The 13,704-nt window shown below is 38.4% G+C and overlaps 1 long non-coding RNA gene across 1 annotated transcript in view; it reads left to right on the top strand.

Annotated features, from left to right (window-relative positions):
• Nucleotides 1–12,459, top strand: part of LOC141572819 (uncharacterized) — a 100,151-nt gene extending 87,692 nt beyond the window's left edge. Inside the window, exons 2-3 of the long non-coding RNA XR_012498309.2 lie at nt 4,063–4,149; nt 11,652–12,459. This is a non-coding gene — a long non-coding RNA (uncharacterized LOC141572819). The remainder of the gene's footprint in view (nt 1–4,062; nt 4,150–11,651) is intronic.
• The last annotated feature ends 1,245 nt before the right edge of the window (nt 12,460–13,704 follow it).

Raw genomic sequence — 13,704 nt, 5'->3', positions numbered from 1 at the left:
TAACATGCATCATTAGTGTAATCATAATCTACTTGAAATTGGTATTATACCATGGTTTGTTTAATGTACGAATCTTACGAAAAGTATAATTCCATTTATCCCTAATGTCCTTTGTTCTACTGTTGTCATATAGTTAATTCTACATATTTTATAACCCTCACAGTACATTATTACTTTGTTTCACTCAATTTTCTTTTAAAGACTCTAAGAAAAATAATAATATAAAAGCTTACCCATACATTTACTATTTTAAGCACTCTTCATTCCTTCCTAGGGATTCAAATTTCTACCTGGGATCACATCCCTTCAGCCTGAATAACCTCCTTCAGCATTTCCTGTGGTGGGGATCTGTGTGTGATGAATTCTTTCTGCTTTCAATGGACTGAAAATGTCTTTCTTTTACCTTCAGTTTTGAAAGATAGTTTCACTAGATTTAGAATCTCTGTTGAGGATTTTTTGGCTTTAATCCTTTCAGCACCTTACAAGTGCTGAAACAACCCTTATATTGTTTTCTGTTCTCTCTCTTTTTCGGATGAGAAGTAAACCACTATTGCTGTTCCCCTGTTTGCAACATGTCTTTTTCTCTGGTTGGTTTTGAGATTTTTTTTCCTTTATCTTTTTTTTTTTTTTTTTAGCCAATTTAATTATGATATACCTCAGTGAGGTTTTCTTTCTATTTGTCCTACATGGGTTTTGCTGAGCTTTGCAAGTGTTTTATTCAGATTTGGAAACATTTTGCTTGATATTTTATCATTTCCTTCCTGACAATTTTTTTTTTAATTAAATTTATTGGGGTGACAATTGTTGGTAAAATTACATAGATTTCAGGTATACAATTCTGTGTTACATCATCTATAAATCCCATTGTGTGTTCATCACCCAGAGTCAGTTCTCCTTCCATCACCATGTATTTGATCCCCCTTACCTTCATTTCCCACCCCCCACCCCCCTTACCCTCTGGTAACCACTAAACTATTGTCTGTGTCTATGAGTTTCTGTTTCTCATTTGTTTCTGACAAAAATTTTAAGTACAGACAGGATCATTATTTTTGATTCCCCCCTCTCCTTGAAGTTTCCAAATAAGGCTTAGCCTGGCATCATTATTAATTCGACTTTTATTTAAATTTTGGGGGTTTTGTACATCATGCATTTCTTTTGCACTAATTTTGATTTGTTAAAATACTGCATTATATTCTTTTGTTAACTGGGTTTCTGGGGCACCTCCTTAAATTTTATACCCAAAGCAAGTGCTTCTACTCATCTCATCTTAGCCCCATCCTTTTCAAATAGTAACTTAAGAGCTCTTTTCAATACCTGTGTTGTCTATAGGTCTATTTCTATTGACTATTTTATTTTTTGATTTTTTTGTTGTTGTCACATTTTCCTACTTTTTTGCACATCCAATAGTGTTTGATTACTGGATATTATGGATGTTATATGCTAGAGACTCTGGATTCTATTTTCTTACTCCACAGAGTGTTAAATTTTGTTCTATAAAGTAGTTAGTCACTGGCAGATCACCTCAACTTGTGGAGAGCTTCTTTAAATGTAGTTTTTAGCATTATCATTTATTTTAATAATTTATAGTGATGGTCTCCCCTCCATTATTCTTATTTTACAAAATCTTTTTTATTATAAAAATAAAGCCCATCAATTTAAGCATACACACACACACACACACACACACGCACACACACACACACACAAATTCTAGAATGACATTAAAATTTGTAAATTAAACTTAGTAAAGAATTGCCCTCGTTGTAATGTTGAATCATTTTATTGGGAAACATGCCTGTCTCTCCTTTTATCCAAGCTTTCTCTAAGTGTACCTTTGATTTCCTCCTTACCTCCATAATTATTTAGGATAATATTTTACAATTTCCAATTGACATGTTGTATGGGTGCGTCTTCATTGACTGTTTAGTCTTACAGAGTAAAACAGAGAACAAGGATAGTCATTTTGCTTTTGAACAAATGTGAGGGTTTCTTTAGTGTCCACTGTATGGTCGATTTCTATACATTTTCATGGACACTGGAAAATGAAGTGTGTTTTCTATGAAATGCCAGGTTTAATGAAGAATTTAAATCAAATCTTAATTACATTATTCAGATTTTTCTATTTTCCTATTGTTCTACCAAGGCCCTAAAATATGTGTTAAGAAATCTCAGACTTCTAATGTATTTCTTCCAACTTTTCCTGGTACTTTGAATTGTATTTGTTTCACATATCTTGATATGTTGTCCAAAACACAGAAGTTTTATACTATTTTATCTGCATTGTGGATTTTGCCCTTTATCAGTAAAATACGAGCCTCTTTATCTTGTTTATTGCATACTGCTTTGAGTTCTACTTTAATATTAATCTATGGCTTTCTCTTTGTTCACATTAGCCTGGTACATTCTTGTTCATATTTTTACCCTTTCTACGTCATTTTAAATGTATGTCTTGAAGATAATTTATAATTGGATTCTTTTTAAAATCCAATCCAATCTTTTTAAAATTCAATTTCAGTAGATGAGTTTATCATACTATTATTTACTACTGTCACAAATAAGTTTTGTTCTACTTTTTCATCTTGTTTTTATTGGCCATTTTTATACTTAAAATATATATCCTTTGTTTTAGTTTTGGTAAATGAATTAGCCCTTCATTTATTTTTTTCTCTAGTGATTATCTTTAATTAAAAGTACATATTTGTCCCCTAACTTTCTTTAATTATCAATGTCAAATAAGTATTATCTAATGTTATCTAAATATATAATATTATCAATATTATCTAATGCTTTCTTATGTAATTTTTTTTAGAAATTAACATTTTATTTTCTTCTGTCAATCGTTCTCTTACCCAAAGTATATGTCAATTTATTCTATAAGATATGGACTAATTAATTATTGGTATTTACTATAATTTTACATGATATGTCTTTTGATACTTTTTCACATTTCCTTTTGTTTTGTGACTACATTCAGAGCAGATGCTTTCATTTAAATCTTTGTCTTAATGATTTCAATATTTACTAGTTTTTTTTATAGCATGCCTTCCTGATTGTTGAGCTCTTTATTTTAATTCATTTTTTTTTGTTAGCCCTTTTGTCTTTAACTGGTTTTTATTTTCTTCAAAAAGATTTTGTGAGTGGTCTATTTTTGTGTCCTTGTATATTAAGACTATTTTCTGTTGCCATCACATGTAAATAATTAAGTTAACTGGCACAGAATTCTCAGGTAGTAACTCTTTTCTTTCAAAACTCTGTCGCTGTTATTTCATTGCCTACGGCATTTAAATTTCGGATTACATTCTGAGGTTAGGTTGCTATCCTTTTTTTTTAGGGGAGCTATTCTATTTCCCTCGACTAGATTTTTATATGATTTTTTGTTTTCTTCTTGAAGTTAAAAATTTCACTAAGGCATTTGTCTATCATTTTTTTAGTTCGTTGTAAGTGACTACTTTTGGTCTGGCACATCCGGTTGTTTTTTATATCAGGAAAGGTTTCAGTTTTATCTTTGGTTATTGCCGCTCCATGTATTATACTTCTTTTTCCCCCCTTCAGGAACACCAATTATGTTTGTTTCCATTCACTGTCTTCCATAATCATAATGTGCTCTCTCTTTGTATTCATTTCTTTGGGTTTTTCCATTTACAGTCATGCACTGCATTAAGATGTGGTCAGTGCTGAACTATGCATATACTGCAGTGGGCCTGTAAGATTATAATGGAGATGGAAAACATTCATCTCTTAGTGACGTCCTAGCACAACAGCTTCCTCATGTGTTTGTGATGATGCTGGTGTAAACACACCTACTCTGTCGCCAGTCGTATAAAAGGAGAGCACACACAACTATCTACAGTACAGAATACTTGATAATGACAATATCCAAGTTTCTGGTTTCTGTATTTATTATACTAGACTTTTTACCCTTATTTTGGAGTGGACTGTATAAAAAAAGTTTGCTGTGAAACTGTATGCTGTGTTACCTCGGCAACAGGCTCATGTGTACCATGTCTCTTGATTATGTTGTTTTCTCTTGTGCTTGGTTTAATCTCGTGTTGTTTTGCACAGTAACATGCTGTACAGCCTTGCAGCCCAGGAGCAATGGACTATCCTGTACAACCGAGATGTGCGGTGGGCTATACAAGCCAGGTTTAGGTAAGTGTACCGTGTGATGTTTGCACAATGACGAAATTGCCCAACGGCACATTTCTCATATGCCCATCGTTAAGTGGTGCCTGACTGTATTAAAAAAGGCTTCTGAAATGTGCATTGCATAGTGCTGTTTGTGTTTTAGCAGAATCAGGACGGCTGTTTATTTCTGTCGTTGTTTAATGCTGATATCGTATTTGAAAATTTCTTACAATTTCTCTTTCATTTAAAACTTTCCTGTAAGAAGTCTCAATGAATATTACCCTCAATACCTGCCACCTCAGTCTTAATCAGCGGTGGAAGAACGGTCACAGACCTGTTTGTCTCAATTGGCTATTTAAGTGTAATAGTAAAAGACTGGTTAATGATGACAATGCATCGTAAAACCTTCAGAAGGAAAGGAAAATGTTTTGTGGACCATTTGTTCTTTCTGTATGGCAGTTTTTAAGTTATTAGTTTTTAAAATCAGTCCTTTTTAATGGAAACAACTTGACTAAAGATCTGTCACAGAATTCTGAGACCCATTGAATACAAAGTTTAATGAGAAAAAAAATTCACGTAGCATATAAATTATAATATATGTATTATAAATTATAATACATATATATTGCATATAAGTTATGAATCGTGATAGTAAAACGAGAACTCATGACTCACTCTACCATCTAGTTTAAGAACTGGAATATTAACTATTGCATTAAAGGTACTCCTTTGCTTGCCTCACGCCCATAGGTAACCACCATGATTAACTTGTGTTTGTCATGCTCTTGTTTTTAAAAAATAGTTTACCACAAGCACATATCTTAAAACAGTATAGTGTTCAATGGCTTCATAAAATAGGATCATGCAGTGTGACTTAGTTTTTTTCACCCACTGCTGTATTTATAAGATCTGTTTCAGTTTTGACTTGCATTTGTAGTTGATTCATATTACCTGCTATGTAATACTCCATTGCGTAAGTGTATCACCGTTCATTTGGCCGTGCTCCTGTTAATGGATATTTGGTGGTTTTCATATTTTTGTGCCTATGAACATTCTAGCCCATGTTTCCTGAGGGACATTTTATACAGTTTCTCTGGCCGTCTAACTAGGAGTAGAATTGTTGGGGGATAGGATATGTGCATGTTCAGAATGCCACCCTTTCAAAGCGGATGTGCCCTCTTACACAGCCATCAGCGCTGCATGATTTCCCAGTGGGGGAGTAGTCCTTTGTCCTCAGGCTTCCATGTTGCTGCTGAGGAGTTTAGTGCTAGTGTAAGTAGATGATCTGTTCTTCTCTTCAGCTTCTTTTAAAGCTTTCTTTTTCTTTAGTATTTTTAGATTTACTACAGTGTGTCCAGGTGTGAATTAAAAAAAAAAAGATCCTGCTTGAGGTATAATTTGGGAGATATCCAAGTTTTGAGGCAGGTTCTGGTAAAAGTGACATCTGGGTGGGGTCCATAAATAATAGGTAAGTATATACTTTAAAACATGCGCTGTATTTTGTAGAGCAGTTTTAGCTTCAGAGGAAAATTGAGGGGCAAATACGGATTTCCCACATAACTGCCTTCCCTCACTTAGCATAGCTTCTCCCACTATCAATATCCACCCCTGAGTGGTACATTTGTTACAATTGATGAACCTGTATTGACACGTCATTATCACCCAGAGTCCATAGTTTACAGTAGGATTCGCTCTTGGAGTTGTGTTTTCCATGGGTTTTGACAATGTATAATGACATAGATCTATCGTTATAGTACCACAGGAAATAGCATCACTGCCTTAAAGATCCTCTGTGTTCTACCTATTCATCCTTCCCTCTCTTGAACGTTTGGCAACCACTGGTCTTTTCACTGTCTGCATAGTTTTGCCTTTTCCAGGATGTCATATAGTTGGAATTATACAGTACATAGCTTTTCAGATGGACTTTTTTCACTTATTAATATACATCTAAAGTTCCTCCATTTCTTTTCATGGCTTGATGGCTCATTTCTTTTCAGCACCGAATAATATTCCATCATCTGGATGTACCACAGTTTATTTATCCATTCATCTACTGCAGGACATCTTGGTTGCTTCCAAGTTTTGGCAAGTCTGTATCACACAGCTATAAATATCTATGTGTAGGTTTTTGTGTGGACCTAAATTTTCAACACCTTTGGATAAGTGTTAAGGAGTGTGATTGCTGAGTCATAAGACAAGAGCAGGTTTAGTTTTTTAAGAAACTGCTAAACTGTCTTCCAAAGTGGCTGTACCATTTTGCATTCCCACCAGCAGTGAATGAGAGTTTGTATCGCTCCACATCCTCGTCAGCATTTAGTATTGTCAGTGTTTTGGATTTTGGCCATTCTAATAGGTGTGTAGTGGTATATCATTATTGTTTTAATTTGCAATTTCCTAATGAAATATGATGTTGGACATTTTTCCATATGCTTATTTTCCATCTACATATCTTCTTTGGTGAGGTATCTGTTAGATTTTTTGTCCATTTTTTTAAGGCAAAATGTTTTATTATTGAGTTTTATGAGTTTTTGTATAGTTTGGATAGCAGTCCTTTATAAGATATATCTTTTGCAAGTATTTTTTTCCAATCTGTGGCTTGTCTTCTCATTCTCTTGATAGCGTATGATACAAAGCAGAAGATTTTAATTTTAATGAAGTCCAACATATCAATTCTTTATTCCGTGAATCATGCCTTTGATATTATATTTTAAAAAGCATCTGTTATCTTCTAATAGTTTTATAGTTTTGCATTTTACATTTAAGACTATGATCCATTTTGAATTAATTTTTGTGTAAAGCTTAAGGTCTGTGTCTAGATTCTTATTTTTTTTGCAAGAATGAACAATTATTCTAGCAACATTTTTGTCATTTTTCCATGCTATTGCTTTTGCTCCTTAGTCAGAAACCAGTTGACTATATCTGTATGGGTCTGTTTTTGGACTTTCTATTCTGTTCCATTGATCTATCTATTTTTTCTTTTTACAAATACCACACTTTTTAAATTACTGTGGTTTTATGTCAAGTCTTGAAGTAAAGTAGTGTTAGTCCTCCTTAGAATCAATTCGTTGATATTCACAAAACAATCTGTTGGGATCTTGATTTGAATTGTATTAAATCTATAAATCAAGTTGGGAAGAATTGACATCTCGACAATATTGAGTCTTCCTATCTATGAACATGGAATATCTCTCCATTTACTTAGTTCTTCTTTGATTTCTTTCATCAGGGTTTTGTAGTTTTTTTGTAATGTTTGTATTTTATTTCTGCTGATTCTCAATTATGGTAGCTTGTTTCCCTGTGGGTTAAAATTTTTTGTTTTGAGTTCATATTTGGTTAAACTCTAGTAGGGTTATTTTCATTCAGAGAGGGTTTTTGTTTATTTCTACTGGGAAGCGAGGAGTATTATTGACCTAAGACCATTCAGCCTCTTAGAAGGACCTCAGTTTAATAGGAGATCTTCAGGACCCTCCAATTAGCATAGGACCACAAGTGTAGTCTCTTGATTTTAATGCAGATACAAGAATTTAATTACAAAGCAACATTGGCTTTCTGTTCTTCAGTTCTTCTTACCTTACGATTGTCTTCCTTTTTCCGAGTCTCACTCCTTTGTAGATTTCTTTTTCTTGAGAACTCAAAAATGCTTTAAAAGGTGCTTTTTATAATCCCTCCATGTCTAGTCTTTTCCACCATTGTCTTTTAAATCTTGACTTCTTTTCATTCTGTTTTGTAAGAGGTAACGATGACTTGTTGCATTCTATTGAGAATACAAATTTCCAAAAATTTTCTTCTGATGCCTGGAGGTGATCACTTTTCAGAGCTAAGTTCTTCTTCTGGGTCATAGATGCTGTTTCATTTCTCTTTTATAGCATTTTTTCTTTCATTGAATTATTTTCCTTTATTCATCTTCAAATAAATTAAAATCTGTATTATTCATTTGTTGAAGATTTGAGAATAGATATTTCCCTGTTCTTTTCCAATTGAGGAAAATTTTCTCATCCTCATTTTCCCAGACCTAAAGTTGTTGTCTGGGTTTGTGCATGCAACCTCTAATCTAAATGCCAAAGTTTACCATAATGCCATAATTTACCTACAAGGCATCTTCTCCTGCTTCTACTTGCCTTGTTCTCTATAAGCTAAATGGTTGGGATACATAAGAAAGTACATTTCCTAGCTGCCCTGCACTTCTGATGAGTGGTTTCAAAGAGATGTAGAAAGATGCAAGATTTAGGGTTGGGGACCAATGGGAGAGGGCAAGACATTAGGCAACAGTTCTCTGGCCTAAACCCAGGTCAGCACCAAGGGATGGCTCCTCAGATTCATGCTTGGCGTAGACCTGAGTTTCTGAGTCTCTGAGTCAGAGAGCAGACAATGGGGAAAACATGAACTGTCTTCCTAAATTAAAGAGTCTTTGTTTCACGTGGCACAGAGACTTGTACATCATAAGGCAAAGCTTAGCTAGATTTCTTTCCCTAATACAGTTCTATCTACTTTCCCATAAAGCTATATCAATTTTCTTTGTTGTAAATTTTCTTTCTTTCTTTCTTTATTTATTTTTTTCCTCTCTCAGTATCTTTGTAGGTATTTTTAAGGGGATATTGGAAGAATTTGCATTGGATACCAAGCTAACCTCAAGTTCAATAGATGGTTTCTAAATGGCATAAAATCAAATATAATCAGTGTTTCAACTTAATCATGATTGTGAGTGCTATATTTCTATCCTTAATTCTTTTTGCAAAGAAGTGCTTCAGTGGGGTTTCCAGGCTTGCTTTTACTCGGTGGGGGCATAAAAGAAACTGAGTAGTCAGGTGGATGGGTAAAAAGAAACCCTTAGGTTTTTGACTGCCTTGGCATATCTAAACTCTTTGCTTTTAGTGGAAATGTGGTAGGTATCTCCATGTTAAGTTGCTGTTAATATTTCCCTCACTTTCAAAACTGTCTGGAGACAGCCATAAACACATCATGTGATAATGAATCATTTCTTCCTTCTTTCGTTCCTTCGTTCCTTCCTTCCTTCTTTCTTTCCTTCCCTCAACAATTATCAACCTCTAGTGTAAGGGTTGGCACTAATTAAAGAAGTGAGAGCTCTTCATACTGCCCACTGTCAATTGGGGGTAAAAGGTATTTAAAGACCCAGTAATAATATGATGCGATAAGCGGTACAATAGAAATGGGCACAGCAATAGACAACAGGGTGATTGATTCAGCCTCACAGAGAAATGATTTTTGAGTTCTGAAATGATTCTTGAAGTCTGAATCACTCATCAACAGAGGGAACAACATGTACTATGAAAAAGAGTTATTTGAAGCATGGCAGTTATTTGGGAAACTGAAGCTTGGGATGCGTTTGTGAGAATGAGAGGGGGTGGTAAGCCCAGAAAGATAGACTGAGGCCAGCTTGTGAAGGGCCTCGTGTGTTAGGCTGGAGTGTGGTCTCTGCCCTGAGGGCATGGGGAGTCAGTGAAGGAGCTTTAGTCAGCTCAGCGGCTATGACACATTCCATGGACTGGGTGGCCTAAATAACAAACATTTATTTCTCACAGTTCTGGAGGCTAAAAGTCCAAGATCAGGGTGCTAGCATGGTTGGGGTCTTCATGAGGACCCTCTCTGTGGACATGTCCTTACATGGCCTTTCCTTGGAATGGGGGTGAGGGAGAGAGAAAGAGTGAGAGAGAGAGAGAGAGAGAGAGAGAGAAAGATTGGTATCTTGAGTCTCCTTTTGTAAGGATACTAACCCCATCTTGGGGTCTCATCCTCATAACATCAGCTAACCCTCATTACCTCCCAGAGGCCCGCCCCATCTGCAAATAGCATCACATTGGAGGTTAGAGCTTCAACACATGGAGGGGCACAAATATTCAGTCGATAGCAGAAGGATTTTAAGTGGAGTAGTGACAGGTTTAGCTCTGTATCTGATACACAACAACAGAAGCCTAAAAATACAAACAGAAAACCACCTTGAAGCAAAGCCCAAATATCTCTGGAGAGTGCCTTTTCGAATTCAAAATACCTTTCTCTGCATTATCTAATTAGGTTTGTTCTTCGAAACCAACTTGTGATGGATTCTTAGCCCCATTTTAAAGATAACAGACGCAGAAAGGTTACTGACTAACCCAAATCGGCTCAGCTAGTAGGAGGCGGAGTGGAAAGATAAACTTTTGAGTTCTTCCAAGTTCTTGCGTTTATCTTTCCACTCCACCTCCTACTAGCTGAGCCAATTTGGGTTAGTCAGTAACCTTTCTGCGTCTGTTTCCTTATCTTTAAAATGGGGCTAAGAATCCATCACAAGGTGGTTTCACAGAACAAACCCAATTAGATATTGCAGAGAAAGGTATTTTGAACTTGAAACCAAAAAGCTGCCTAGGTACAGGTCCTAGTGGTGCAGTCCAGCATCGGATGTTGGTCCCAGGCCACAACCTCCCCCACCTGCTAAAAGCTCCAGGGACACCAGACCCAAGGCATTCCCCCATCCCCCCCTGGGGATGTTCTGCCCATATCAAGTGCAGCTCCACCCACCCACCCCGAACAAACCAAGGTACAGCAGAGCCTTAGATGCTTCCGCTCACAGCCCTCCTCCCAGTCACCACTTGGGGCATATTCAGCCCCACCAAAACAAAAAAACAAAAACAAAAACAAAGCAGCAGCAACAACAACAACAAAGAACTTGAAAGAACAATAAAACTGAAGCTTCTTCCCAGCACTTGGCTCTGGGAGCTACCTGGCGGTACTGATTTCTATCTGCAATGAGGCCTGCAGAGAAGTTTAGGAAGCTGCCCAGTTACTGGAAAGGTAGTAAATGCTGGAAAGGTGGTAAATGGATGAGCTGGCAGGTGTAAACTCTAGTCGGGTGCTCCTTCACCTACCAGGATGGCCAGTGCAGCTTTGCATCTGATAGGAGTGATGGGTTCTACAGGGATGGGCTCTTGTGGAATTGTATGTAAACAAAATTCGCCTTGAAAATCCCTCAGGAGACCTCAAGCCTTTAAAAAATGTCCTCCAGTGTTTGAACAAGATGGAGTGGATGAAGTATGGCTCACATATGGGGATCTGTTGAATGAAAATACTTGCTATTTCTTTCAAATGCCAAAATCCCACTTAGTGTGGTGAGATGCCCACACCAGGAGATGCATGAGGGGGCTGAGAGCCCATCACCCCCTCATGCCAGGGAATGTGCTCATTGAGGGTAAAGATGGGTAGAATCACCCACACTTTTGAAATTACTCTCTTTTCATCGTATAGAGCCTCAATGATTGCATTTGAATGAATCAAATGTGCTTATAATGTGACTGCACCGTATGCATAGAAGATACTATGTGCTAACTAAACCCTGAACTCTTTCCCACTGACCCTGAGCTTGGCCTCAGAACCCATCTCAACTCAGAGCTCAACCCGGGCACCTGTAAGCAGCCAATGGTATTGGCATCCCTGAACTATATTAATGCTACCTATTTTCAACAATATATCTGAAATATTTTGGAAAATATAAATTGCTAGGAAAATGTAAATAAGCACTATTATTCTAATTACAGGAGGCAGACTAACCTCATCCCCGTGTCCCTGGATTTGAACCTCTGTGCCTATATTTGTGCCTGGATTTGCAGCTGGGCCAGGGCGGAGCGTGTCTGCAGAGGAGTACGGCAGGTCCAAGTGGGTCAAGAGATGGGGAGAGTGGCTCTGGCTGAGGTCATCAGAGGGAAGAGGCTTTGATTTCATTTCTCGAGGAGCAGAACACAGGGAAAGGGTCAGGCAATAGCAGGTGTCCAGGCTTTAAGGTGCAATGCCAGCTCTGCCACTAGACAGCTGTGTAATGTTTCTCATCTGTAAAGTATGGACAAGAGTTCCTCTGTCCTTGTGCAGTTGTAAACATGAGATGAGTGTCAATGGCAGGGCAGACTGAGTCATCAGCCCAGCATGGCCCAAGGGGCAGTGCCCACCCCATCCCAGGGCCTGGCGCCCTCCAATCCCTGCACCTTTCAGGGTCCTTCCTGCCTGATGTTTCTCCACACCAATCTGCCTTCAAATAAATCAGTAAGTGCACAGATGAGGCAACTCGGGCATTAGAATATTTGCAAAGGGTGGCTCTCAAGACAACGGACGTGTGAAATAATCCGTCTCGGCATAGGGTGAATTTGTTCTAACCAAAAGGCCGTCGCCAGTGTCAAAGGCAGTTAGCGTCACACTGCCTCTGTATCTATTTCTTGTTAGCTTTCCAACATCAAACAGTAAACACATTTCATTGTTTTGCAAACCTCTCCAAAACGAACATTCTGACAGCGACATTAACCGTTTTCCTACCTCTCCTCACCCCCATGAGCCCTGCCTATGGCTTTTTCTTGCTCACGCTTTCTCATTCCCAAATTTTTCAAGTTCAAGACCCTGGGTACCTGCTGAGTTCAGGAACAGGAGCTGAGCAAAGTTCCAACAGAAAATTTTCTCTCTTGATCTCCTTTCTCTTCACCATGGCTAAAAATATACATTTCTCCACCCCACCCCGTCAATTCCCCTGTAATTGGAAGGGCCATCAGAGTCTCACCTGACAAATCTCTGCCCCAGAGCAGAATGTAGGGCGCAGGTATGAAGGAGGGTGGTGGGAAAGGAGAGCTGAGGCCTGGGTGAGCCCAGGATTTTGAGTTAAAAGCTGATGGTCAGTGAAGGGGAGAGGTTCGCCCAGGAAAGATGGGCTCCTGTCCCCAGAGGACATGACCCTGGGGGGAGCCTCTTCCGTTCCCCCAGCCCAGTCAGGCCTCTGGGCATGAGAATGAGGTGAGGTTGCTGGAGGGGCTCACTGCTGTGCGCCAGAGATAGACAGAAAACAACCGCAGAGCTCTGTGCAGAGAGGGGTGTCTGAAAGCGTGTGTGCAGGTCAACACTGGCTATTTGTGAGTGGTGGGAGTTTGCGCAACTTGCTGCATTCTTTATAGTTTTCTGTATTGCTTGCTTTTAAAATAACGAACATGTGTCCTTTATAAAACATGAGAACTTTATGACTTTAATAAAAATAACAGTATAACACGGTGAGCTTTCTAGAAATCCATTGTAATCTGGGGGGCCTGAAGTTTTAAAGCGAGAGCGGCCGTCTGGTTGAAGACAATTTCTGAACCAGAGTATAATTAGTTAAATTATTTCTACCTAGGACCCCGTTCTTGTATCTGAGGATGCAGAGAGGGTGTTGCTGGGATAGAATAGGAGGTGGGGGGAAGTGAGAGGTGGACTGCAGGCCAGGCGTGGGCCAGACTGTGAGCGGCTCACATGCCAGGCTAGGAGGCTGGCATTTCTGTTCCGCAGTCAGGGGAATGGATATAGACGGGGCATGAGGTGGTAGGTCAGGGAGAACAGTCCCATGACACATAAACCCAGTGCAGTCTTCTGGAGGCATTAGTTTTACTAGACCGTCGTTGGGGAAGAAGCTGAGTAATTCAGTAGCGAGGTCAAGTATTATCAAAGTGTTGGAACCAGCCCTGGGGCTGGGTTCCCGCTGGGCCCCTAGTGGGGAATGTGGTTGCTGTGCTCTGCTGTTGGGGAGACTCCCCTGGAAAGTGGGAGGAGGGCTGCTGTGACAGGAAGTGAAGGAAAGAGTCCCCA

Source organism: Rhinolophus sinicus, chromosome 15, assembly GCF_057876585.1.
Source record: "Rhinolophus sinicus isolate RSI-liver-muscle chromosome 15, RSI-T2T, whole genome shotgun sequence".
NCBI classification, from domain to species: Eukaryota; Metazoa; Chordata; class Mammalia; order Chiroptera; family Rhinolophidae; genus Rhinolophus; species Rhinolophus sinicus.
Note: the sequence above shows the minus strand (reverse complement) of the source record. Positions and strands in the feature narration are given on the sequence as shown.